At 47.9% G+C, this 27125-nt stretch overlaps 1 protein-coding gene across 1 annotated transcript in view; it reads right to left on the reverse strand.

The window, feature by feature from the left end:
• Positions 1 to 27125, reverse strand: part of INPP5A (inositol polyphosphate-5-phosphatase A) — a gene marked incomplete at its 5' end in the record, with an annotated part of 249378 nt that overhangs the window by 138423 nt on the left and 83830 nt on the right. The window lies entirely within an intron of this gene.

The following is a 27125-nucleotide window of genomic DNA, read 5'->3' on the forward strand; positions in this document are numbered from 1 at the left end:
CCGCCAGTTCATTACGGAGAAATATCATTCCTCTTCTGGCACTCTCTGGGCGGCCTCTCAGCCCCACGAGGACCCTTTAATGTTTAATTCCCCATCATCTGCTCCAGTGAACAGCTTAATCTCTGCTTGTATGATCAATACTATATCAGTGTAAATTAAAATGACAATTTTAAAGTAATTAAGCCTGTTAATGCTCGATTCAAATGTCATTATTTGCACAAGGGATTGAGGAGAAATTACATCGTGTCCAGGGTGACAGGAAAATGTTTGAGCCTTCTCAATCCTGTTGCCACTGTGCCACTGGAGGCTTTAGCAAAGCAGATTAACTTCCAGCTCCCACTGCCAGGATACCTATCCAATTTCAAAAGAGGATAACACAATTTGATAAATTTAATTCCAGCTACAAACTCAATTATTGTGATAATGGATGAAAACTGGGAGGAGACACTAAACAAGACCCACATAAAAAATACACTTAACTTCAGAATGAGATACAACAGTAATTGTTTTATTTGATTTGCTCTATCCCTTTTGAAAACCCTTTAAATAATTGTGATTGTTAGAAGAATAGCCAGCATTTATTAAATAGCATGAGCTCTAAGATCAAAGTGGCTGCAGTTTAAAGGATTTTGGTCACAATGGAAATGTTTGCTATCCTTTGCTTGTACAGCTACATTTATTAGACAAGTAAAATTGCATCATTACAGTATTGGATCTCATAAATAGATCTATAAAACTCAACTACGCTCAGATGAAATCTCAGCCCATTCTACGTGCTGGCCTTTCTAGACCCTGCCGTGACAGCCTGTAGTCATTTATTATTTCAAAGGAAGATTTTAATAATAGAAAGCCTTAAACTTTATGAGACAACCACAGGATTCGGTTTGTATTTCAAGCTGAAAACGCGGCCGAGCTATCGCTATTTGAGCTCACCTCTACGGCTCCAGGAAAGACAAACCCACAGCAATTTAGGCAAAACACTGGCCATCAATATTTGCTATTTTGAAGCAGACAGCAAAAGCGAAACGCCGAATGTTGTGGACTGAATTCAGCGATAAGCGACAGTGGAAAACTTCTTCTGCAAAGGCAGTCCAAGGAGCGGCAGACCCCCGCTGCAGGGGAGCCCCCGGCTGCGGCGCAGCCCCGGGGGGTCCGTCAGCATTCCTGGCAGCGGGCATGGTTTTAATAAATTCAGTTTATCTGGCCGTTTGCATTTCCTGAAGTTCTCCGAAATAATTACATTGAGTTTTTATTAGTGCCCATGAAACATTTTTGGCTTGCACTCCTTTGAATAATAAATGGCATATATCAAAGTGTCTTACAGGTCTAATAACTTGCATCGGATCCGTGTAGGCCTGTCTTATTAACTTTTAGTTTAAATTACAGCAGAATTCATCAATCAGTGTTTCTAAAAAGCAGACTGCAGATTGCCACAGACTCTCAAGAAAAATGTATCTCAGGACAATTAAAATATCTACCGTCTCTCAAGTATTTAATCAGAAAATCTATCAAATCGCAGATTTTCTTAGATGAACTGTCAAAAGAACCCTAAAAGGGTCACCAAAGACTATTACCATTTTTTTACAATAATGAAGAAAATAAAAAGAAATAACTAAATAGAAGTTTAACATTTTAGATTAAATATACTAACTCTAGTGCAAACAGAATTTTGAAATGAAAATTAAGGAAAGCTGACCGAGTCGCGCTGTAGGCTTGGCACGTCACCGCTAACCCCTCGAACGCGAGAACCGCTGGCAAGGCAAAGGTCAAATTAAAGTCCTGACTTCCATTTGCTTTAATTAAAAATAGCTTTCTTCTGAAATAACAGCTACAGATTCAAAACTCGGAAGACAATGTTCAGAAGCAGGAGACTACTCTCAGTGGGTTGTTTTGGTTTTGTTTACTTTTTTCTTTTAATCTGGAAAAACACTGACTATTACTGCGAGTTAACTACATTTTGCTCTGATAATTATGAAAACTTTAAATTGTAAAGCTGCTGCATCAAACCAGAACCAAACTGCTATCTTTACACAAAAGATCAGAAAGCACATCAAAGCAGCGAAGCCGCTGTTGCTTTGGGACTCCCCGGGTGTTTCCAAACACGGCTTTATTGGTTCTCTTCCCAGGTCAGCGGTGGGCACAGGGACTTGGCTATCGCCACAGCGTACGATAAGCCTCTACGTGTCAGTCCCAGGTTACTTTTCTCCAAGACACTTCAAAGAGGAAATCAAACAGACAGTTTTTGGAAGTTTTTAAAAATTAAGTCGGGAAACATCAAGTAACATGTAAAGCAGCACCACAAATGAACTCCGGTGTGAGCGGTGACTATATGATACTGCGGGTGCTCCACAGCTAATTGAATTAACAGAACGTATATTAAAAAGAAGTAATGCGGTACGAGAACTGAGTAGGACTGAGGCGCTTTTCCTCAAGCCTCCCCGCGTTTGCGGCAGGGGCACCCTGCCCCCTGTGCCCCGGCAGAGCAGAGGGCGGCCCCGCGGCGGCGCGGCGGACGGCTGCTGCCCGACCGGACCGGGCAAAGGAAGAGCTCGCGGCTGGCTGGAATGAAAGAAGGAAAAATACTACTTCCACAGTAGTGTCCGAAGAGGTTATTAGAATCCTTTCCTTTGTACATCACCTAAATCCAGCGTACACTCTATTACGGCTTCTCTGTTTGGCATTATTAAGAGGGCATGTTAGCGGACATCAGACCATATGGAGCAACAAATTAACTGTTTCCCTGTGTACAATAATAGCTCCATTTATCATGCACGCGTTGACCTGTGTTTGCTTTACAAAGCTTATTAATTATCAGCGATCTTGGTGCTTTAAGAATAAAGAAAGCACCGGAAAAGTTTACCACAACTGACAGATTAATTCAGAATTATTAAACGTATCTTTGCTGTTGAAGGTAGGAAAAGTGTTCAACTTCACTTTGCTTTTAAAATTTCATTTGATAAGCTTTTAAAGAAATAATGTTGGTCACTAGGAACAAAACCAACATTATTGGGAGTTGACTGATATTTGTTTGTGCTCAGGATTGTTCTGTTCGAAAGTGACTTTTCTTTTTAATACTACGTCCAGTATCGGTAGGTTTTTTCCTGCCAGGCTTTTATCAACCTGTAAGGAGATAAGCAAAACCGAAGTGCATTAATAGATTATTAATCTCATCTGATCTTCGCACCTCCCGTGCATATTTGCTTCGTTTAGAACACGCGGTAAGGGGGGCTTTGCCCCCGCTGGCGGCCCCTCCAGGAGGGCTCACGCACGGCAGACGCCGCTGCACCGCGAAGGAACCTCTTCGGTGCGGGGGGGACGGTGGCGTTACACCCAAACACTGCGGGTTCAGCCCCTTTAGAAAAACCCATCCAACCACCCGAAGGAAAACAGTATTTTACAAAAAAAAAAAAAAAAAAAATAAGGTGTTCTGTCTTACTAAGACCTCCTACAATTCTGACAAAAGGTAATTTGATAAATTCTCTGAGGAAAACTGAAAATGGAGTAATTGGAGCAGTTCTCGGGCAACGGAGTGAAAAGGCTCACGGGGGTCAGCAGAGCCCTGGCCAGTTCCAGCCGGAGGAGCGCGCATCCTTACAGGGAGAGTCCGACCTAAATTTGGAGTCAGCCATTATGACTTTTTGCTCTTTCTTTTTATGTTCACTGCTTCAGTGGTTTTCTGTCAAAAAATGCTAACAAGCCTGTAAGCTCTTTAAGAGCTTAACAATTTTTCAGTTTGTTCACCAGTAGATTCCTTGCGGAGTATTTGTTTCCCACATGTGGTGCTATGACACAGCATTCAATCATATTTGTCTTTTCCCTTGATATACGGTTCAACCACAAGGCAGCTTGGTCAAACCTTCGCCAACATGTCAGCTACGTATTTTTCTTACTCTTTAAGAAAGTCTAGTGACAAGTGATTGAATTAAAGACATTCTGGCCAAAACTCTGATCTTAAAGGGACAAATCGAACACAACCAGTAATAGTTAAACAGCCATTGACTTATTTTTTAAAAAAAGGCATCATAACCAGCAGAAGTTTGCTTAGGACAACGTGAGGTCATTAAGGTAACCACACAGCCTTACAGCAGCCGCTGATGTTCTGGTATCGCGGCCGCTCTAAACCCACCAATTCGTATTATCAGGTGTCAGGATGATGAAATTCAAAGTTCTCCTTTCCATCAATGAAATAAAAAGATTTCTGAAAATACATGGTGGGACTCTCTTTAATTTTCAAGATAAAAGGGACCCATGGAAAGAGAGCGATTTGGCCCCGGGGTGTCTCCTCTGCTGCCGCGGTGGGACCAACTGGAGGTGGTTCCCAACAGCAGCTGGCACGACCTGCTCTGGAACCTTCCACCCTAACAGCAAAGGGGCGTTTGCTTTTTTTTTTTTTTTTAATTTGTTTTATGTCCTTTTTACACAACATGGGGAAAAGTTTATTCCCTCTGCCTCCCTCAGTTTTCTCCTGCCCAGACCAGCCGTGCCCTGCATTGCCAACCCCGCCAGCTTGTATTCCTCAAGCTCCGGTCAGTCTGGCTGCTCCTCTCCACACTCCCCAGACCAACTTTCCACCACCAGTACCGCCACCTTCAGAAAGACGTGCTCGCGCCCTGGGTCTCAGCAGGGCTGCTCGTCGGAGGAGGAACCAACCCAAAGACAGCAGAAGTTCTGACATGTCACCTGTACGTTTCCTTCGAGGCACTCACGAGGAAAGGAGGGAACGAAACAGCGACCCACGGAAGTCAGTGGCTAAACACACAAAAGCAGGTAAATCCTGTTCCTGGCAAGAACTTTCCTATCGTAAGATCACGTAATTCCACTGCACTTGGGCTTGGAACATAAATCATTCACAGTCTGGTTTGCAAATTATTGGGTGAGAAAAAGGAAGATTCTAATTTTCCAAGAGGAGAACTCAAATGAGTCGTTTCTATACCACCCCCATAACAAGGAGGAGTTTGCACCTTCTTCAAAACGGACTTTGCTGCGTGAGTTTGAATGTACAAGCCGAAAGGATGCCCAGTTCCAGGTGGGATCTGGTCCTCCCCCAGGCTCGATGGCCGCTGAGCCCCGGTGAGCAGGCGCACGCTGTCCTCCACGGCTCCTGAAGCCGAATGAACTCTCCCGAGAGGTCAGAAAATACCTAATATTGAGTTTTTCCATTTGGAAATACTTCTGAAGAGGAAAGGAAAACAGTCTAAGTGACTACTGTGCTAGACACAGCCATCAAATACGCCCACAGGAGAATGACTGCAAAATTATGAAGGAGGACGACAACGTTTTTGAGGCTGTTATTAATTCTTTCTTGTTCTCCATCTCTACATTGCTAAGAGCGCATTTGAACCTGTGTTTTTACTATTTTACTGTTTTCTTGGCCTACATTCTTACAGAACTGTTCCTTTTCTATTTTTATGATTGCTGAAGCGGAGCTTTTATGAACAAACCCTAAGCTTAAATATCAATTAACCGACAGCCAAAAGGTGTCCCTGAAAATCAACACAGGATCTTTGCTATTCAGCGCCCGCAAACAGGAGGATGCCGGGTTTGTGCACTGCATTTACAAGACTGACATTAGTAAAAATCCTGTTTGGTTTTTTTTTTTTTTTTAATTTCTTATTCCCCTCATCATCAGTGATCTGATAGCACACAAAACGTACTGCAGGCTACAAAATGGCTTTTCCGAGACACGGTGAGCCATCCGCGAGCTGGCAATGGCCAGCAAACCGCCTCCACACGAGAGCTCAAGGAAAAAAAAGTAGAAGTCCAGGAGAAGGAACCTACTACGAACCTCAGGAATTTTAATCAGACTCCTGCACGTGGATACATTTGAGAGAATTCCACTGAAAATATCCGTTGGCCACCTCCAAGGAGGCTCTGGACTTTAAAAAGACACGCGTGAACGAAAGCACAAGCTGGCTGATGGAATGCCATTACGCAGGAAAGCGGACAATGACTGAAACGCAATCGGCTCTGTGAAGTAATTTATGGAGCTCTAGCTTTATTCCTCTTAATTGATCACGTCTCCTTGTATTAAACACAATAAACGCATGAGCTTAACTATAGTTGAGCCATCAGGCGCCGGCCAGTAAATCTCGGAAAGGAACACTGTAAAACACAAACGCAGCTGTTCGGGAATTTGCAAAGGACGGAGTACCCACTCGAGGAAAACTGGGGTACATTTAAGGCTCTACAGCAAAGAGCTAATTGCTTAAGGGGCTTTTCCACACGCTTTTTAAACGCCGACCAAACTTCTCCCTCTGTGAAGGGAAGGAGCGACTCTCCTCCTCAGCGCTGCCGTTCCCTCCCTGCCGCCGCCGGGAGCAGAGCAGGCGCTCTGCCACTCTTGGGCCAACGCTGGGAAGCAGCTCCGCAGGAGCCGCCGGAGAACAGCATCAGCGATGCATCTGCTCCCGCCGAATGTTGGATATCTAAAACTAAAATGGCTTGCTCCTAAGAGAAAAGGGCTTTTCTGGAAATGCACGTTACTGCATTTTACTGTTTCCGCTCACGGGGAGCCCCTCCAGCCCCACAGTTCTGACCCGGCGGCGGCGGCAGAGCACGAGCAGAGCAGCAGTTAAAGAGCTCATTACATTACTGCGCACCTATTTCTGGGTGGATGTAAAAGGAAGTTAAACCAGCGGAGCAAAATTAATCCTTTTAATGCTAACGCTATGGGATGCATTTATATGGGGTTTCTGTTGTTGTTGTTACGGTGCTTCTATTCATTCTTATGCTTTAGCGGTTCGGCTGCAATTTATCAGCCTGCAGTGGAAAATACCTGGCACCTACTTAAAATGCATGGAGCTAGCAATAAAATTAACCTTGTGGCAATTGTTTTCCCACATGTTTGATAGACCAATGTCAGCTCATCTGTTAGAAGGAAATAAAAAAGTCAAGCCTAAATGTACAAAAAATTATGATGGAAGCCTTAAATAAAGCAAGGGTAATGCAAGTTTATTGAGTCGAAAATCAATCAATCAATGAGCGAGTGGATTAGGAGCACCTCATAAGCCCCAAAGAAATAATTTGCCCAAACACTGGGATTTAACGGTAGAGGACCAAATTCCAACACTTTTAGGAAGTAAGTAATGAAAAATCAATTCAAAAGGAAAAACAGATCAAGAACCCTGGATTCTGACATGCCGACACATTTATTGCTGAATACCATTTCTTGGCTGACCCGAAAACTTCGGAAGGTGTTTATTTACTTTCAACACCTTCCCGAGATCAATATTTTTAATTTGGATCCGAGTTATTATTTTTCACATCACAGCATCGGGGAGCGGAGTAAAGTGGCTCATATTTTAGTGCTAAAAAGATCGATATGACAGTTTCACCTTCACTGCAGCCCCCCGCAGCCGCCCGGGTGCACATCACGACGTCCCGCAGGGGGGTGCAAGCGCCACGGCGCGGGAGCAGGTCATCACCCAGCCCCAGCGCCAGACAGCCCATGATTTAGCTGATCATGAAGGGCCCGGTGCCCTTAGAAAACCAATCTTGTTCCTCTCACTTTATCAGGCCTGTCTCTCACCCAGCGCAGGGGAGGGGGAGGGGGCGGCGGAGAGGGGAGACGCAGAGGGAGGGAGGGAGGGAGGGAGCGGAGCAGAAGACAATCCGTTTCCTAAAGCGGATTACGTCCCTCATCGTAAATGCATCCATTCGTTTTTACCTTCCCTGAACCAGGGCACATCTGTAATCGATAATTAATTTTCCGTAAATTTCCAAACATTGTTCTGGCAGGCGGAAGGGGACGCGTGCGGGAGGGCGGGAGGGAGGGAGGATCTCCCGCGGTCGGCGGCACCGCTCTGGGCTCCGCTGCCTCTGCTGATGGCCGCTGCGGGGCTGGCGGAGGCCGGACGGGAGAGCCGCGGAGCCGGCCAGCGGACCGCCGCCCTGACGCCTCTTCCACTGCGGCAGTCCAAGGACGCGCCGCCTCTCCAAGAGCCAAAGAAAATGGCAGGTGCAGCGTCTGCACCGTCGCAGCTGACTTCGCTCCGGTCTGAATTGGGCACCTCCTTTCCACGTCACATACCGACTTGAAAGGGAACTTTACATGCAGCCTCAGGGCCTCGAAGTTCCCTGTCTCAATGGCGTTTGTCCTCCCAGGGTAGATGACCGAGATCCTACACAAACACTAACGTATCACCACAGACAAAGGAAGACTATTTTTAGTTCTTAGAAGAGTTTCAACTGTGGGTTTTACTGTGCGCAGGTCAGCGACACGGAGGTCGGGGACGGGACGTATGCGGCGGGAGGACGGGGTCGGTGGGACTGGCAGCGGCAGGGCTCGCAAGACCCCGTCTCAGCGAGGCACGCGCCGCACGGGGAACTGCTGCGGCACTCTGCGCCGTAATTACCGACCGAGTACTCTCATCGTCAGGGAACTGCAACTCAAAACCAAGGACTAACTGCACACCTCCCAGTGACTTCTTAACAAAACACATGTCAATCCCCAGGAAGTCATCAATGATAGCAGAAAGTAGCTGTTATTTGCCACATAGTGCAGTAATCCGTTCCTTAAAAGGACAGCTCATGTGAAACTAGGTGGACACCAAAATGGGAAAAGTATCCACAAGTAAGAAGCATTTATCAGGAAATCTCACACGTCGTTCTTAATGCGTCCCAGACAACATGAAGCAGAGACAAGGAGGAAATGTGACTCTGTGGACGGGCTGCCCAAAGTACCACGTTCTTTTCTTAGCATAATTAATAGCTCACGCTCTTTAAAAAATTGCCTTCGTGAAGTCCTATGCTTGGAAGAGTAATAGATGACAGTCATCCTCCCGGGGTATGCTCCAGAATTCTAACTGAAAAGTAAATGCAGGACTATTTCTCCAGATTATGTATCAGAGCTAAAGGTCGTATTAAAGGAGCGGCATTATGTGATGACATTAACTGAAAGCCAAGCAGCTTCTGGCTTACTGACAGCAGCACCGCAAAGTCAGGATAAGGAGACTCCCTCGGACTCACGGGGACAGGCACAGCAACCAGGCACACAGCCTTCCCGGTAGGGTCTTCTGTATTAAGATGGACAGACGCCTGCTTTTGAATTCGAGTCCTGAAGGATAACCGTGGAGAATTGCAGCCGACTAACAAATGATCCAAGCGTATGCAAAGTCATCTGTGGTTTTGTGACACTGTTTAGAAGGAACAGTCCTTCGATTTCACTGCAAAGCACGCTATTTCCCAATTAAACCTCTGCAACTCAGTAGGACATTCTTGGTTTGCTGATCTCTGCCAATCAGAAACAAAAGCACCGGCTTTGGATCCAGGCCAAAGAATGAAATTTTTAACTCTTACGTTAGCATCAGGAGATCAGAGAACAAACACTGCAAGAGCTGCTGAGTTTAGCCATGGGATCCTGGTGCTCTCATGGGCTGTTTGGGAAGTCTGGCAGAAGGGTTGCAGAGAACAAGCTCATGAGTTGAAACTTCTCGGGCAGGAGAAGGCTGAACACCGAGGACAGGTCCTATGCTCCTTGGAAAACATTGATCACTCTGGATAGGCTTTGCGGGAGAAACACAGCTCAGATAGCCCTCTCCAGACTTCGCCACTCCGTTGTCCTTACTGAGGAACATCATCCTTCCCACTCAGCCAGTATACAGAGGTATCACTGTAAAATGAAAATGTCCTAACATCTACTGCAATCTCTGAAGAAGTTTTACGGACACTTTGCAAGTGATATTTTGCTGGCTTATGGTTAACAGCAAAAATTTAAGTAGACCTCTAGCGCACCAGAAACCATAAGGAACGCTTGCCAAGCGACATTGTCTGCAGCTCCACAACCTGGTTCAGGATTTGTTCAGATGCGCAGTTTGGCCCTGTCGGAAAGGCTGCCTGCATATAAACCGTACTGAAAGTACTGAAATGCAACAGTAAACTTCAAATCTTAGTATGCCTACTAAGATAAGGGATTGGATTTAATTCAGACTGAAATGATGCAGAGTCCCGGGATACAGCTTAGAGTCTTCTGTACTCGAAGTACCCTGTGGTTTCCTCCCCCCCACCTCTGTGTGGTTTTGTTTAAATGACAGAGAATTCTCAGATACGGATTCCTCACTGAAAGCCTGAACTTGCTCTGTGCCAACCTGGGCCACCTTCACTGTGAAGACGGCTGTGTGGCACGTGCTCATCTGCTGCCTTAGGGTCCCCTTTCATCTGTCTGAGAAATGACCTGAAAGCAGGCGGAGGCCATCCCACGTGAGGAAGTCAGCCTCTGTAGGAACCAAGTTAAAGACAATAATTCTCACCATCTGCTGATTTCTTAGGATTATGCAGAGAATAGTCTTGGTCCTCCTGAAGGTTCAAGCCTGTTGTGACTTCTTAAGACTACAGCCAACTGTGGACAAAATCTTTTCCAGACATCCAATGAACAGGATGCCCAGCCAAAGTTGTGTTACGAGAAGCCAACAAGTCTATCTGGCAATACACAGAAATGGAGGTTTCTCGGACTTGGAAAACCCCTGGTAAATTAAGAGGAGAAGTACCTATCAAACTGAAGAATTACTGCCAAGTTCTGAAGTAATGGACATCACAGTAATGGGATAAGATATGTTGAGTGAATAACTGTTCTCAAGGTTGCTTGTAGAAGTTGCTGTTTCTCCTGCTTTAACACCTCTCTTGCCTTTATTTCTCCCTAGAGTTTGAATATATTTTATTTACTTCATGATAACATGTGCCCAGTATTGGATGCAGCTACATGTCCTTTTGCGAACCTCCAAGTGCCTCTTCTCATATAGCACTCTGTTGAGTGTGGACAATTGTGATAGCCCTGTGCACTCTTTATTTCACAAACTGCTCGGGAACTAAGTGTATAAACATAATGTGAGTGTACGTACAACTGCAGCAAGGACAAGAGATTTACACAGGTCCTGCTGAAATCACGTTCACATCATCACGTACACTTGGACTCTATAACGACTTGGACTCTACAAGAGATACGTGCCCCCGGTGGAGAGCATCTTCAAACCTGCACCCAGGCTTCTGCTGCCATGAAAGCAGATCCCCTTTCACTGCATATATATGCACATAATTAAAGTACTTTGCAAAATTAAAAAGAAGGGAGGGAAGTATTAATATTAGTGAATGTTAAAAATCCAATAAAAGGAAATAAATCTGAGTGCAGAGGCAACGATCAGCACCATTTTTTGGATGCCGGAAATAAGGTAGAGAGCTTGAGCGACCTGTTGAACATCTCGGAGGTGAGAGCTGCCAGGGAGGTCCCCAGGGAAGCGGCGGCGCTCAGCACCCGGTGGCTCTGCCCTCGCTCCCCTGCCCCGCTGGCGGAGGACGCTGCCGTGCCGCAGCCAGCTCTGCCGGAAGCAGCCGAGGGAGGGAGGACAACAGAGATGTGGCGCGTACCAGCAGTCGCAGTGGGAAGAACTCCTGTTTGCACCTCATTCCTAGGAGGGAATGTCTCATTCCCGCCACCAGTGACAGATCAAAACTATCCAGAATGATCTCTCCTCGAGTTTGCCAGAACTCTCAACCTAAAATCAACTTTTTCCCTATGAAAGTGCCCGTTTCCTGAAGAGCTGCTCTGAGGCACCTTCCCAGCCAGAGCACATCGGCCACCGACACTGACCGGCAGCCCAAAGCGACAAAACCAGCTGTGCTTCTCCCACACAGCCCCACACTGCACTGGATTTTCCTCAAGTCTGGTACTGTTTTCTAGAGAGCCCGAAAGGCAACCTTTGTCCGCTGTAAAGGGACCCAAGAGAAACGTATCAGCACTTAGTGACACAAACCAGTTTACTGAAGTTTGTATATTCAAAGTATTCTAATTTTTTAGCTCAGATTTTTCTCACTCTTCAAAGTCCATCGAAGTTTCTTTTTTTTTTTTTGTCCCTCAAAAAAATAATTTCAATATAGAGAAGAATAAGCTTTGTCTACATGGAGGAATTACTAGTCAGAAGGAATTTACAGCAAAGCAGCCGTTCTGCACTCAATCCTTCAACGGAAAAGAGCCGCCTCCAAATTATTTTTTCCACCCCTTCCATCCCCGTACACTCCCGCTATTCTCAAAGACAGAGGTACCCCCAGAGAGCACTCCTTGCTCCTCTGTCCAGAGGGTGAGTCTCGGGAAAAATATATACTTTGGGTGAACGCCTAAAGTAAGTGCAACAGATCTAGATCTAATTACGCAGTGAGCATAAGAGTTCAAGTGCAAAGATTTACACTCTCTGTTCTCATGGAAGCAAGCGCAGGGTAGCTTGTATACTGTAAATCCACTCTCGCCCACTGATAAGCAACATTAATTCCACTTTTAAAGCCATTAGCACTTCAGCAATATTTCAATTTTAGGGTAGCCAACTGGAAATACAATAAAGCAACATCTGAAAAAGCGGTACATAACTCTCCCCCCGCCCCCCCCCCAGCCCAGTCTTGGCCTTTATTTCTATATTACGATAAGATTTTTCTGCTGATTTTGGAGGAAACATATTTTTTTCCATTCTAAAAGTATAATTACAATATAAGGAATACCCTATTAGGTATCCAGAATACCATAATACCTTTCAAATGCTACTCAGTGCTTCATTTTCATGCCTTAAACCCTCCCCGCCATGCACACAAAGGTCCATCAGTGTATTACCCGTTTTCATGCACCATATTAACCAGGGGATCAGACTGCCGCTTTCTTTGAACAGTGGTGTGTCAGAAGACGACAGCGGTACAACCCGACGGCGCTCGTATCCGTGCACGTGTACCTCAGCGGGGGATTTGGGTCTGCTGATTCCATCCGGCATCAACATTAAAACAGAGCCCAAGCGCCAGGCAGGGTGAGCTCGCGGAAGGACAGGTTCGGAAGCGCTGAGGTGTCTGTTCTGTGTTTAAGAACACACACGATCTGTGTCGGGATCCAGAGCTGGTGCAGCTGGTTCCTTCCCTGACCATGACTGGTCTTCAAACTCTGGCCTGGTAGCCGGCTACCAAGGAGATGGGAAGCTGTAAAATGACCCGATATCACAGCAACTGCTATTTCAAAGACAATTTGCATAAGAGAGAATTGTAAGTCATGGCAATATTTAAATATGGGATTTATAAGTGCAGCTGCTTTCACAACAAAATGAGTCAATACAGAGATACTGCATCTTTTTTCGGAGACCTTTTGGGGAGTGCAAGAGAGTTCAGGTTGCAGCCTTTCGAGCCCGAGATTAATAAGCCATTACGATAATTAGGTGAGATAGACAGGAATTCCTACCAAAAAAAGGTGGGGTTTTTTTGTTTGGGTTGTAGTTTTTGTTTCTTTTTTTTTTTAACATTAAAGTTATTGTTTACTTTGTCTTCTCCCACTCTCAGAGTCCACATCTTTCCTGATCATTACTACTTTGTCTCTGACATTCTCACACATCACCCATCCCTTCGTACCTACCTTCCTTATACAATTTCTTCCTCTGTGGTCTAAACCCCCTAACTGCCCTAATAGAAGTGGTCAAATCACCAACTGTGAACCTTTAATATGAAGACCAAACTCTTGCCCCAATTTCTGGGCCGCCCGGTTTCCCGTAGCTTCCATGGCAGCAAGCCGTACCTACGCACGCTCGCCTGCGCCGCGGGACGCAGAGCGGCTCATGACCAGCGTGCAGGAGTACCGCACATCTGCTCATTTTCACAAACATGGTACAGATGAGGCTTAACGTTGTACAACACAGATTTACACCTCCCATCATCTTTATAAACTGTCCCACGTTCCCTCTCGGATGTTCTGACGCCGCTCCTTGTCACTGCTCCCACCGTGAAGCTTTGCTCTTGCGCTGCCCTCATCACTCGCCAGAAACCGAATCCGTTTTTCTGCATTCTCAAACCCCTTCACAGGTCGCCGCCGCCTGACCGGCAGTGCCATTGCCGTTCCTGTCCCCCTTCCCCATCCCGCGTTACCGCCTCCAGGCTGCACCCCAGACCCACCACAAACCCCTCTGGCGGACCCGAAACGCTGAGGGGTCCCAGCGCAGCCCCTTGCCGGGGCCAGCCCTGCCCTGCCCGCGGGGCACCCCCCCGCGCACAACTGCCCCTGACTGGCGAACCGCCTCACGGGACGCTGGCTACTATTGACAGCGCAGTTTTCTGCGCTAATTACGAAGCAGGTATAAAAGAGATGCCTTCTAGTTTAAGGAAAGAGAAACAATGGATGTTGCATAACCCCGGTACAGTAATGACTTTTAGCAAAGGAAAAAACAAAAAGATCCTCATGAGGAGCTGGGGAGCCCTTCCCAAGGTGTAAGGATAAATGCCGCTCCACTGACCCTAAAAAATGAAAAATGCACAACCTCAACGGTCAAACTGGTTGAACGCAAAAGACCACCCGTTGCACCCACACTTCTACATACACACCACGTGCAAATTTACTCTCACCAGCCGCCACGAGCACCTCGCCGACAGCCGCAGGTCCCACCCGCCCGGCGGGAACCCTGCACGGGACCACGGGAACCTTGAGCCTACGGAGGATTCGCGGGTAGTCTGGGGGTAATGCCAGTCAGGTCTAGGATGAACATTCAGGGTCATTTCAGTTCATTCAGAAATCTGATTTTGTATTTTTTTTTTTTCCCCAACAAAATCTTCTGTTTATCTGGAAAAGGCGGGATAAAATGAAACCAACCCAAACCACCTTTTTACACTTCAATACTGCACAAATACACCCTTTCCCAAGCGGGACTTCTACCACCTACCTCTGGAGACCTGGTATTTATTCCATTTATTTGAAAAACAAAAGCTTGAGATCTACCTAATTTTTTGCTATGCATTTATTTACATTAATAAATTACCATAAAATTAGCAATACTGTGTTCAGGGTAAAGGACAGATTTGAGACAACAAAGACGTTCCTGACACAGTGAGCCACTTAGGAAACAGCAATATTTGAAATGGTTTGGACAGAAGCAGCAGACTCGTAGCCAGACTTCATGAGCAAAAAATCACTAAATTTGTCAAAATGACTAGACCCCACATTTCCATCTTTTTCTCTTTTGTTTTATATGCTTTGCATGTCAGACAAATTATCAGGAAAATACTCCTCGTGTGACATTTCATTGCTTAATGCTTTACTGGTGCAGTAAAACAAGACAACTGCTGAAATTATAGGAAAATAAATTTGTAATTTCTTCCTCATTTAGCCATTTTTGAAGCTCGTGTATAGGAAAGTCATTAATGTTATGTCCTCCTATCGATGTTCCAAGCCTTTCAAGGGATAACTAATGTTTTTTCTATACTCCTCCATGTGGCCAGCTAAATTAGACACATTATTTCTGTGCTGTTAGAGAACACTGATCAATAGACGCTTGGAAAGCCCTCTAAAACTAAGTGGAAACACTTCCTCAGTGTCAAGGGTTCCAGTTTGGGTCTGCGCGTTGCAAACGCTGTCCAATTTCAGAGCAGGACGGCTGCGGCTGTGGCGGTTTCGTACCGGCAGCAACACCTCTGGACGTCCACGTCGCTGTGAAGGTACCGCAGGGCACTCGGTCCGGCCCGACCGTCACCACGGTGGTCTCACGGCCGGAGGCGCTGCCGGCTCTGCCAGCGCCAGGCCTGTTCTGTGGCCTTCCCTCGGGGGTACTCACCCCACCGCCTCACCCCGGGGCCCTCGCGCAGAGCCCGCAGGCTTCAGCCCGCTGCCGCCTCACCCACCGCGCTGCAGGTTCTTATTCAGCTTTCTTCCCCTCAGCATGTGGGCTGCTCACTGCCTCTTCCCACCAACGGCAGGATCTCGGGATTACGATCAGGTGGCGCAATGCAACAAAATCTTTTCCTATTACCCATTCGTCTTTAATTGTGAAAAAATCGGTGCCGTTCCGAGCCTTTTTGAAACGCACAGCTGGCAAGCTACGCAGCGGAACCGGGCTGCCCGAGACAGCCGTGCAAAGGGAGGCAGCAGGCTCGTGTATCGCTTTCTTTTGGGCCATGAATACTGCATTATAACATTATTTCAAACACTAAGAAAGCCATTAGTTTGTATCAGTAAATAGCATACGTATAATTTTTCTACAGAGTCATGCTGCTCTTACTTAAGAATTAATTTAGTGCCTCAAACACATTAGCAAGTTCCTTAAACAGCGTTTCATAATTTCTTAAGCAATTATTTTCGCATTTTCCAATCTCGCATCTTTTCTTGAAAGCCAGAGCTGTTCCAGATCAAACATTTTGCTTGCACAAACAAAATTCCTCACACACATTACTTGAAAAGAGCTGTTAATAAAGTCGTGGCTATGCTAGAGCAGCGTACACGTGCTCCTGCCCTTAGCCCTACCACACACAAATGCAAACAAGGTATCTGATTGCCCCATACTTTAATAATTTTATTTTTTTTTTTCCTGTGGAAAGACAAAACCTGGCAACTACGCTCCCAAGTTTGCAGAGGAGACCCATGTGGGGCTTCTCAAACTTCAATGAAAGCATTTACTACATTTACTACACTATTTGTGCCGCATCTTCAAGTCTTTCAGTGGATAATACTGTTTCCCATTACTGCTCTTCCTGTTCCATTAAACATCGCACACCTTCCCGAGCGCTCGGCGAAGCCTCCCACGAGCCCCCAGCGCCGCAGAGCAGCGCGCTGTGCCCTCGCCGCAGCAGCCGGGGCAGGGACGGCGGGGGCTGCCTGGCACGGCCCCGGCACGGCCGCACACCGGGAACGGCGGCAGCGCTGCCCAGCAATGCCTCTGTGGCCCTAGGAGAAGGCAGGGAGGATTCCCGTGTTTTAGAAGGGAAGGGTTAGGTCCCAGTAAATATACTGTACAGCATTTAAATGTTTACCAACACACGTTCACCAGATGTGCAGAACGCCATCAGGTACCGAAACACACACAGTGAGCAGCTGCCCGCAAATCACTAACGTGAAGAGTTATTAATCTTTGGCCACGGCTCGCTTGGGGATGAGCTGCTAACGATGGATACCACGCAGTGGTCCACTCCCCTTTCGGCTCTTCGGGAAGCCCCCGGCGCGCGCTCCCCACCCCACGCCAGCCGGGGAAGACGCCGGCTGCCTCCCGGCGCCCATCGGGGCACAGACCGCCCGAGAGCCACCGCACGCTGCCGGGCACCGCTGGCGTCCCCGATGTGGTGCGGGGTCTGGGGGCAGGCCGGGTGCACTGATGTGACCCTGTGAATCGACATCTCCCGTACTCGGGGACGGGGGACGGACACCACGATGGACGCCGCGAAGCCCGTGCCTGCACTGGGTCAGCCTTCGCTCTGCACAGCCCTTTCTCAGCGCCTCTACCATGGAGGTTTTCTTCCTTTCACTCTGACAAGATTTGCTGTGCTCCTGGACTTTACTAAGCCAGAAAAGTAAAGGAATTTTACGAAACTAAACTAAAATAATATAAAAATAAAGGCCTGAAAAGGGGACTTTTATTCCATTCACAATAAATGAAAAATCTCTATTAGTCATGTTTTTCCTCAAAATCCTTTACTATTTGCATGCAAATTTATGTATCAAACTGAATTACATTCATTCTTCAGGACAGGATTAAGAAGAATAAATTCTAAGTATTATGTACCATAAAAAAAAAGGAAAAGAGCTAGATAAAACTTGTGAACGGTCATGCAAAAAGCAGGCAGCAAATACTAATCTGTAAAGGACTCGGTCAAAGCCTCAGGAATATCTCTGCAGTATCACTGAGCTGTCAAAAGCAGAATTGTCAAACAAATGCAATATGATTGAGAAGATTTAGTGTTTTGATGTACGCGTTGAGCCAGCCAATAATTCTTCCCGTAAGTCTTTGGCCAAATTACTCTAAGAACACACAATAATTAAATATGCAACAAGGCAGAATCAAACGAAAACGCAACGTGCTCCTACACCGAAAGGAGAGCAGTTCTGCTCCTGCCCAGCTCCGAAAACAACAAGTGCCAACAGGGCCGGCTTCAGAAACGGCATCCCAACCAACAACAACCGCCGACGCTGCCGAAAAGCGAGGGAGGGCGGGGGGCGGCCTGATGCCACAGCGGCTCTGCAGTGGCTCACCCACCCGTGGGTGCCCGTGGCGCTGCCCCGTGTGCCCGCGCGTGGAGCCCAGTGGGGTGGGCGCTGCCACCCGCGCACGGGCAGTCCATTTTAAATCACCCCGGCTCTCAGGAAATTCGGAGCTGCAGCGCCGACACCGGCACCCGCAAGGCTCAGTGCCGCAGGAGCGTCACCCACCGCGGAGACACGGGCCCAGGTGACCAACGACCACAGCAGCTCTTGTGTCACAGGGCAGCTACAGGTTGGTTGTGGGGTTTTTTGTTTGTTTGGTTCGGTTTGGGGTTTTTTTAAGTTTGTTTTAGCATCACTTTTCCAACAGCAATCAGAAAAGTATTTTTTAATTTTTATAAGCTTAGAAATAATTAATTTCCCCTTGTGTTCAGATACTATAGTCTACAGTTTAATTTCATATTTCAGCTGATTTTTAGATGTATGGGTTTCTACTAAAACAGGTCCTGGTTATTCTTTACAAATAGTGCCACACTTTTCCTAAATATGTAGTCTGTTGCACCACTGCAGTATGAAATTCTGAATATAAAATCCACAGCCCGTAGAAAACGCAATTCCATATAAATTGTAAATCCATAGCTAATACCAACAGCGTAATGGCTCTATGTCTAAAGAAGCGGCTGTATCACCGATCTCCGCAGCGCTGGCACATTTGTGAACAACAGAAATTGACCCAAGACTGCATTATTGGGCTACTGATCTGTGAAATTTCTCACTGTTTTGTAATTATTCCTTCTCTTCCAATTATACGGAAGTGTCAGAAAGGAGGTGGAAGATAAGCCCTGAAATTCCTCACAGCAGGAACAACTCTACAGACCTCTCGCAGACTTGTTTCAAAAACGCACAGAAAAAAGGTAAGTCAAAACTGGAGGAAGGTACCGCTGTGGCAACACCGTTCAGGTCCTATTTCCCATCCAGAAGAGATCGGAAGCAATTCCCTGACAGCCGACTTAGTCCCCTAAGAAATTAAGGGGGAGATTTCATCTCAGGTAGCTGTAAATACACGTCCACGTCACAAAGTGACAATACTTATTGCACTGTTACTTTCATGACTTTGTCAGAAGCAGCAGGATTACCTTCTGCATTCCCCGGCTCACTTCAGGAACGGGTTTCTTCCAATTAAAGACAAAAGCTGATGAGGAGGCGGAGCGCTGCAACGCGTTCTCCAAGAGCTCCCCGCTGCGCACCTCCCCGGGACCCCCGGAGAGGGCCGTCGGGGGTTCCCCACCGCGGGCCCTCGGCAGGAGACAGGGCTCTGCCCGACACCCCGCCGCGGTGACAGCGCCGAGTGCCGAGGGACACCGCCACCGCGAGGCCCCGCCGCGCTCTGCGCCGCGCGCAGCACCGCACACCGATTAAACCCTCCATTTTCCATGGCGCTTTCTCCACCGCGTGCGCCCCGCCAGAAGGCACCGCCGCCGCAGGACCGCGTCTGGTGTTTTAGGGGCGGCTATAGGGAAGACCAACGTATTTTTCAAATGGCTTTATTCCTTTTAATAAAAGGAATTTTAATTCCACCCAGGAAGCAGAATTAGCAGAAAGTACAAATTAAAGGCAAATCCAGGTAGCAAACACCAGCACAAACGCCAGCGCTCCCTCGGCGGCGTCTCCCGGACGCTCGCCGTGCAGACCTCGGCCTCGTCCCACGGGACGGCCCCCGGGGCACCGCCTCGCAGCCCACCAGCGCCAGGCACGGCCCTCTGCGCTTGGGGACCAAGAGAAAACCCCCAAGGACCTGCACAGTAAGATGTGTTTAAAAAGCTCTTACTTATTTAAAATAATAACAAATAATGATAAAAGAGGGAGGCAGAAGGAAACGTTTGCTGAGAAGTGATGTGGGCAGGCTGGTGATGACAAAATACTTGTGTGTTTTCTCATGTGTTTCTCAGAAAGGGGCCTGTGGACCCTCCTTTGGTCCAGTGGATGGTTCCCTGGGTGACCCTCGGGGGGTGTGTGTGTGTGGGGGGGGGTGTGTGTGGGGGGGGGTGGGGTGGGGGTGTGGGTGTGTGTGTGTGGGGTGTGGGTGGGGGGGTGGGTGGGGAGGTGTGGGGGTGTGTGTGGGGGTGTGTGTGTGGGGGGGTGGGGTGGGGTGTGAAGGGGGGGTGAGGGGGTGTGTGTGTGACCCCCACAGAACCAGCCTGTGCCATACACCGCTCCAGGCACAGCATCTCTGCCGCCTTCCCACCCCGCGGCGCGCTGCGGGAACCCGGGGCTGTGCCATAACCGGTACTTTGGGTAAGCACGGCTCGCCCAAGTCTGACACGAGCCCAGACCTTCTGCGGGACCGGGGCAGGAGTCCCCGGGAAGCCCCGGCAGGGTGAGGCCTCTGGAGCCGAGCGTCGGGCGCTGCCACCGCCGACACCCCCGCGACCGGCGGGGAGGGAGTCGGGTCCCACAGAACGCCCCGGCCACGGCGGGGCCGAGGGGGGGGAAGGGCCGGGGGGCCGCGATCACACCAGACACGCATTTGGTACCGGGGGGGGTTCGGTTTGTTACGACGCTGCGGCTTAAGACCAGAAATGAAGTCCTATTTCTCGAACTTGGCGTATTTTTCAAAGACGACATTATTAAAAAAAAAAAAAAACAAACCTCGAGGACAAAATAAAATTGCACAGGAAGGAGCGAAGGGAAGAAAGGAGAAGGTGGAAGGGGCTCACGGAATCTGCCGAGGACCATTCAGGCGGCGACCGCAGGGCCGGGCCGGGCCGGGCAGAAGCGCGCTCCAACGCCGCCCGCTCGGCAGAGGGCCCCTCCGCCTACGGCCACGCGCCCTCCGCACCGCCCGCACCGCCCGCACCCCGCCGCGCCAGAAGCCCCGGCCTGGCCCGCGCGCGCTGCGGGGCGCGGGGGGCGCGGGGGGCGCGGGGGGCGCGGGGGGTGCGGGGCTGCCCACCCCTGCGGCGCAGCCCGGTGCTCCAGCTCCCCCTCCTGGGGAAAAACGGCCTTTCTGCGCAAACGGAGAACGCCGAGAAACTGTTAATGGAGGAACGGGCTGAGAACTCCTCAGGCATGAGAACCCCCCAGTGCTCAATTCAATTATGTCGCTCTTCCTAAATCATCTTTTTTATTTAACAAAACTCTAAACTGCCACAGCTAATAAGCTCAGAAGAATCGGCGTACACCATTCATTTCTGGGAACAGGCCGATATTTTCTAAGACTCATTAATAACTATGACAGGATTTATGTACAAGATAAATTCCATTCAATTTCCTTTTTCAATTAACGGCCAATTATTCGAACTCAGCTCAACCAAAAATATTGCTCAAATATCATTAATCTAACAAAAATTAACTTTACTATTCTCTCAGTAATGAGCAGATATAATTTTAAGGTAAAATAACACACTTGAATCGGACGTTGTCCACCTGTGTTTTTAGGAGCACCGGAGGCCCCCCCGTCACACCAGCTCGGGCCATTATCGTTAAAGACAGTGACTGGAGCAAAGGTCCCTCCCGGACCCCGCTGCAGCCACCCAGTGCTTCATCCCGCTTGGTCTAAGAGCTGTTTCACATCTGAAAAACTCCTGGTACCCACTGCATGGAGTCAACTAAGAACAATCGGGGGAAAAGAAAGCATAGCCATTCTCTACACATTATGGCAATGCGTGGGCTGATTTACCTGGGCCAAGAAAAAAACCGCCAGGACAGTGCCGCGTGGGCCGCACAGGGAGAGGGGAGCGGGGCTGGACGGGGACACCCCCCACCGCGCTGCAGGGGGCAGCCCGAGGTACAGGCAGTTGCCCTGCTCAACCCCGAGCACTTGTGCCCCATCAAAGAGGTGGTGTGACGGCACCCCCCGAGGGCTTTCTAGAGACCCGCTCGTCAGGATGGCCACATGCGCTCCCCACGACCGATGCCTCCCCCACCTGCAGCACGGCGAGACCTCCGCCCCATAACCCCACTGCAGCGCGCGCAGGGGGCAGGCGAATAAAGCCTGCCAGAAAAAATGGACCGTTACCTGCTGTATTCTCCATTAATAATCTACCTTTGTCCATTTCCTGGGTGGTTATTTAAGAGAAGTTTCATTTCAGTAATTATCTCACTCTCATTGAACTCTGGAAGAAGGCGGCCACCTGAGCGCAGCATCCTCTCTCCTTCCAGTGTATTTGTATTAGCAGTGCAAAGTAACATTTGTGGTTTATGGTGGTGTTCTTGTTAAAACACATCTTCCTAATGTCAGAAACATTAGTTTCAAGAAGTAGCTCTCTTTTTGGTTTGTTTGTTTTTTGTGTTTTTGTTTGTTTGTTTGTTTTTAATTTGAAAACAAATCTGCTATGTAATAAGCTAATTACAGTGCAATACACCCTTAGCAGGAGGAGCAAGCTGACACTTCAGCACATCAGCTCTGCAGCCCAACAGCATTTCTTTCATTGCACGGTTATCTATCCGGCTCAGCGAGCAGACAGGCAATTGAGGATTCCATTTATTTTTTAAAAATACATCGATACTGAGAAGTACAGCAACCGCCCTGCTGTGCAGGTGCTTCCGCAAAGCCGCTAGCTGAGCGCACAACGCGCCCCGGGGAGCTGGAGGCACGAGCGGGTGACAAGCTTGCTCCCAGTCCGGTTTGACTCTGTGCGATAAAGATTCTCTCTCAACCTACTGAAAGCACACGTCCAACACTGCGAGCATGGTTTAAGCTATGCAGGGGGGATTCTTCTGCCTTCTTTTACCAATGAGAGAAAAAAAAAAACAAACCACAAATGTTTGCTATACAATATAAAACCTTAATTGAATATTCCAGAAATCGATAAATACAGGGCACCAAACAAAACTAGCTTTGATCTAATTAGAATAAAAAATGTCACTGATTATACTGACATGTTTTCATATAAAAATAATTACGGATTTGATGAAAACATCAACTTATTTCTGGCTGCTATTTGGCTTCAGTACGAATGCTCTTATTGCAGAATAAAAGCACCTTATTCACAATTAACTTAGGCTATTGGAGAAGTATCCACAGGTAAAAGTTCAAACCCAACTATTTTTGAGTAACTCTTCACACAGAAAAGCATCAAGATTTATAATTTACCCCTTACGTGAAACGTATCAAGTACAGTAAACTTAACAGAGACTGTCGATGCCAGGGCGCTGGGAAAAACCACTACAGCTGCGCAGACCCGCTTTATCCAGAGTGCAGTCCATTGGGCGCACTCTCGAATAAATACAACAATTGTATTGAATTTCTCAGCTTCTCAGACTTTTACCGATTTCAGTCTTCTTATACCTGTCTTCTCTCTTCACTAGTTATACATTCTCTAACAGGAACTAAGATCTACCTTCGAGATTACATTTTATATGACAAAAAAAGTATAATGGTTTTAACCAGAGATTTATGGAAGGCTGAATTTTAAAACTCACTGTCAACCTGTTTGGATATCTGGAAATCTCAGGCTAGCACACGAGTCAGTCTGTCCACACCAGTTTGCTACCTGTACTTCCAGTCATAACTGGAACAGCATCAGAGCTGCCCGTTTAGTTAATCTGAAACTTCTGGGAAGCCATCGTTACGCTCGCAAAGGTTGTCACCCACGAACCTCATTCATAACCGGTGGGAGCTCTTAACTCCGACGCTGTCACCTTCCCAGCGCTGAGAAGCATTAGCTCTAATGTAGCCGCTATCTGCCAAGAGATTAATCTTCAGATCATTTTTAAATTTTAGAAAACCGTGCATCTCTGAAGCGTGATATGAATCGTTTCGTCCCTGTCACGTGCGTGCTGTCCCGCACTCCCTGTGAAACCTCTGCTGCAAAGGCTCACCACGCGTGCCTTAATTACAGCCTCAGGTCAAGAGCCACTGCCAAAATCCGAGTCTCCCTCCCAACCCTTCCCTTCGCGACCGCGCAGTGACCGCCCCGCGGTCCAGAGACGTGCCGCGAGCGTCCCCTGGCCGTACCCTCGCTGCCCATCCCATGGGCCGGGGCTGTATCCTGTGCGTGTCGTTTGACAAGTTTTGAGCAGAACAAATTCCCACACAGCTTCATCCTATCACCTACGGCAAAACGAACCAACCGACCGCCGCACAGTGTCCTCCCTAGTCACGACACCTCCCACTCCCTCCCCATAAATCCCAAACCTAAAACCTGCCTGGTTTATACCAGATTTGGTATACGTGACCATAAATGACAAATGCCTGGTATTAAACGTCATTTGTGCCTGGGATGATGCGAAATGAACCGTTTAATAATTCGCTGTGTATTAAGGATCAGAGTTTTTAAAACCAAATCGCTCCACGAGAGATCCCTCGTTATCACCTTGTTCTTTCATTTCACAACACGTGTATAACACGCACCGAGCTGCCGCGGCCTGGAGGGGAGAGGCCGCGTGCTGGAGGGACGGGCTGCCGGAACCGCTCTCTCAGGTCCCGCTGTCAGCCCTAACGCCGCCAAGCTGAGGAACTACGGGCAGCAAAGTCCGATCTAGCTCTGCAGGAGCCAAGCCAAGGAGAGCCTTACAGGAGAAGTGATGCCAAAACTGCTAGAAAAAGGGACGTGAAAGCAGCAGGGGTAAAGGTTAGACAAACTGCAACTACTTGGGCTTCTCCACTTCAAAAGAAAATAGCGTTATACAACAATATACGTGATAAATGTTTATATTGCAAAGACAGAGAGGTAATAATATAGTAATTACAGGGCTACCATCTGCTGCCAATTCTGTGCCTTAGAAGGGATGGAAAAAAGCCCTCAGAAGTTAAAGAACTTTGCAATCAAGCAGAACTAATGAGGAAACAGGGAGACACATAACATCCTGCGAGCCAAACCACACTGGAGATAAGACTAAAACTTTACCCTAAATGGACACACCACAGTGGTGAAACCCCTCTTCAGACAGTCATTCACGGCATAAGTTATATGCGCACAAAGACTGAACAGAGGAGCTGAAGAATTGCCAGTTCAAACCACACGTGTAAAAAATCATTTATATGAATCTTTGATTCACAACAGTAGTCTCATGAACCACGTATGAAGACAGTCAGCAACAAGTGCCAAAAAGCAGCTCAATGTGAAGGTGCATCCTCTCTCCTTTCTAGGTTTTCTGGCTTCGGCTCCAAGCCACTACTACTAAAAGTCTAACAAGGAAGGTGTGAAACATTCCCCTAGCACACAACCTTTTCTCCTAACGACAGTAACATACAGTGCGACTAAATCATCGCTCGTCTTTTGCTTTTTTTCCCCCTTTTCCCCATTGAACTGATCAGCTCTGAAAGGTTCTTATGGGTTGGAAAGAACAGCAGACAGAAAAAGTCAGAAACATCATTTATGAGTCACCTCCATCTTTTCATTACACTTTTAAAAATTCTGATGCAAGAACTGGATGCCAGAACACCCATGCTGTCTTCGCGATGTCTGTACAGAGACAAAAATCACTGTCTTTCTTACACTCCTCCACTAGCTACATTTCAAGGCCTTCTTCAGCTACAGCACTGCGACGGGAGCTCGTTTCCAGTTTGTCCCACATAATCTCAAAAATCCATCCTCCAGAGAGGGACCCCTGCGGTACCGGAGACACCTCACCAACACACCCCGGTACTACGCCTGTTGTCATTTCCCAGTAACCACGTTACGTGTTAATGCTATCAGCAACGCTTCTGCACTCGCTGCCAGGTCGCTCGTACAGATGAGCCCACATCTGAGAAGATCTGAGGGCTCCCCTGGGACCCCTCCTCCTGCGATCGCCTCCACCGGAGCTGGCCGGAGCCATTTCCCTGCCCCACGACACGGCGGCACTGCTGCGCGTGGCGTTACTTACCAACAGCCTGTCACGTGGGGCCACACCAGACACCTTTACAAACCTGTTTGAGATCCTTACAGTTACTAGTTCAACACAAGGTAATTTAATCAAATAATAAAAGCACATGTTTGATTAGACTATTTTCCATGGAAAATAATATTGGTATAAGCAGTCGTCCCCCGTGTGTCCCCCCCCCCTTTTATTGACTGATTTTGTTGACAGAATTTCTTTTTCCAGGAAGGCCTGGCTTTAGTAAACACAGGATGAGAAGAAGAAGAAGATAGGCAAAGTAATATTAGTGACAGGACCGGGAAAATTACAAAGGTGGTTGGGGAATACTGCAAGAAAACATAGCGCCTAGAAAATAATGCTAAAACGTGAAACAAGAAACCACATTATTTCTTGAACTCAGAATTTTGCAAAACACAGTTCTTCAGAGACCCAAACAGCACATGCTCTATGTGTAGAATTGCTGTCAACCTCTTTAAGAGCCTTTTTATCCACCATTAGAAACAAACATACCTCATATTAAATAAAACAACTTCAATACTAGAAAGTATTGTGGCCATCTTTTTTAAAAGATTTTTTATTTTGTTATGGGTTGCATTAGCCTTCTGTACTGTGTTTCCCAAACTAAGATCACAGATGATCATCCCTGTTTCTCACAACCACAGAAAAGCCTCGGTCGGAAGGGAGCTCTGGAGATTACCCGGTCCGACCCTCCGCGCAAGGTTGTGCCGAGCGCCTGATAGCGCTTCTCACCGTGTCCGGAGGTGCTCACTGCAGGTCCATCACAGCCCCGTGGCGGGACCCCCGCGGGCCTTCGTCAGTGAGCAGGTTTATCCAGATGCAGCTCCGAGCTGTAAGAGCGCTAAAACATGCAGTGCTGTCCTACTGCCCTCCATCTACCAGGGCTTCCTGAATGCCTTCAGCATACAGTTTTAACACTCCTGACACGAGATTTGTCCCACTAAGGCCCAGTAAAGCTGAAAATCTTGTTTTTCGCCTCTTTGATGAGAAAGAGAAAAAAAATCTGGATCTCTCTCCTCCAGTTCCACGTTACCTGGGCTCCCAGCCAGAGTCACTAAAAACTGAATAAACAAAAACCTTTTCAGGTTCTTATTCCCCCGGGTTACACGCTACCGAGCCAGGATTTGTGTGCCTCTTGGGGGCTGGTTTTCCCCTATCTGGACCACATGCCCCAGCCGCTGCCTTCGGCCGCTGGGCAGCGCCAGCTCGCGCGCAGGGAGCAGAGCCCCAGGAGGCACCGGGGAGCCCGGCAGGAGCTGCCGACTGCACCGAGCAACGTCCTGGGGAAAGGGGCAGAGACCGGAGGTGTCACTGCGTCACCTCTGTGAAGGACCATTTGTTCTTGTACAACCTAGCGCTAATCCCCCGGACAAACAGCAGACGGGTTCGCACACTG

The sequence above is a fragment of the Vanellus vanellus genome, assembly GCF_965231255.1.
Source record: "Vanellus vanellus genome assembly, chromosome: 7".
In the NCBI taxonomy this organism is placed as follows: domain Eukaryota; kingdom Metazoa; phylum Chordata; class Aves; order Charadriiformes; family Charadriidae; genus Vanellus; species Vanellus vanellus.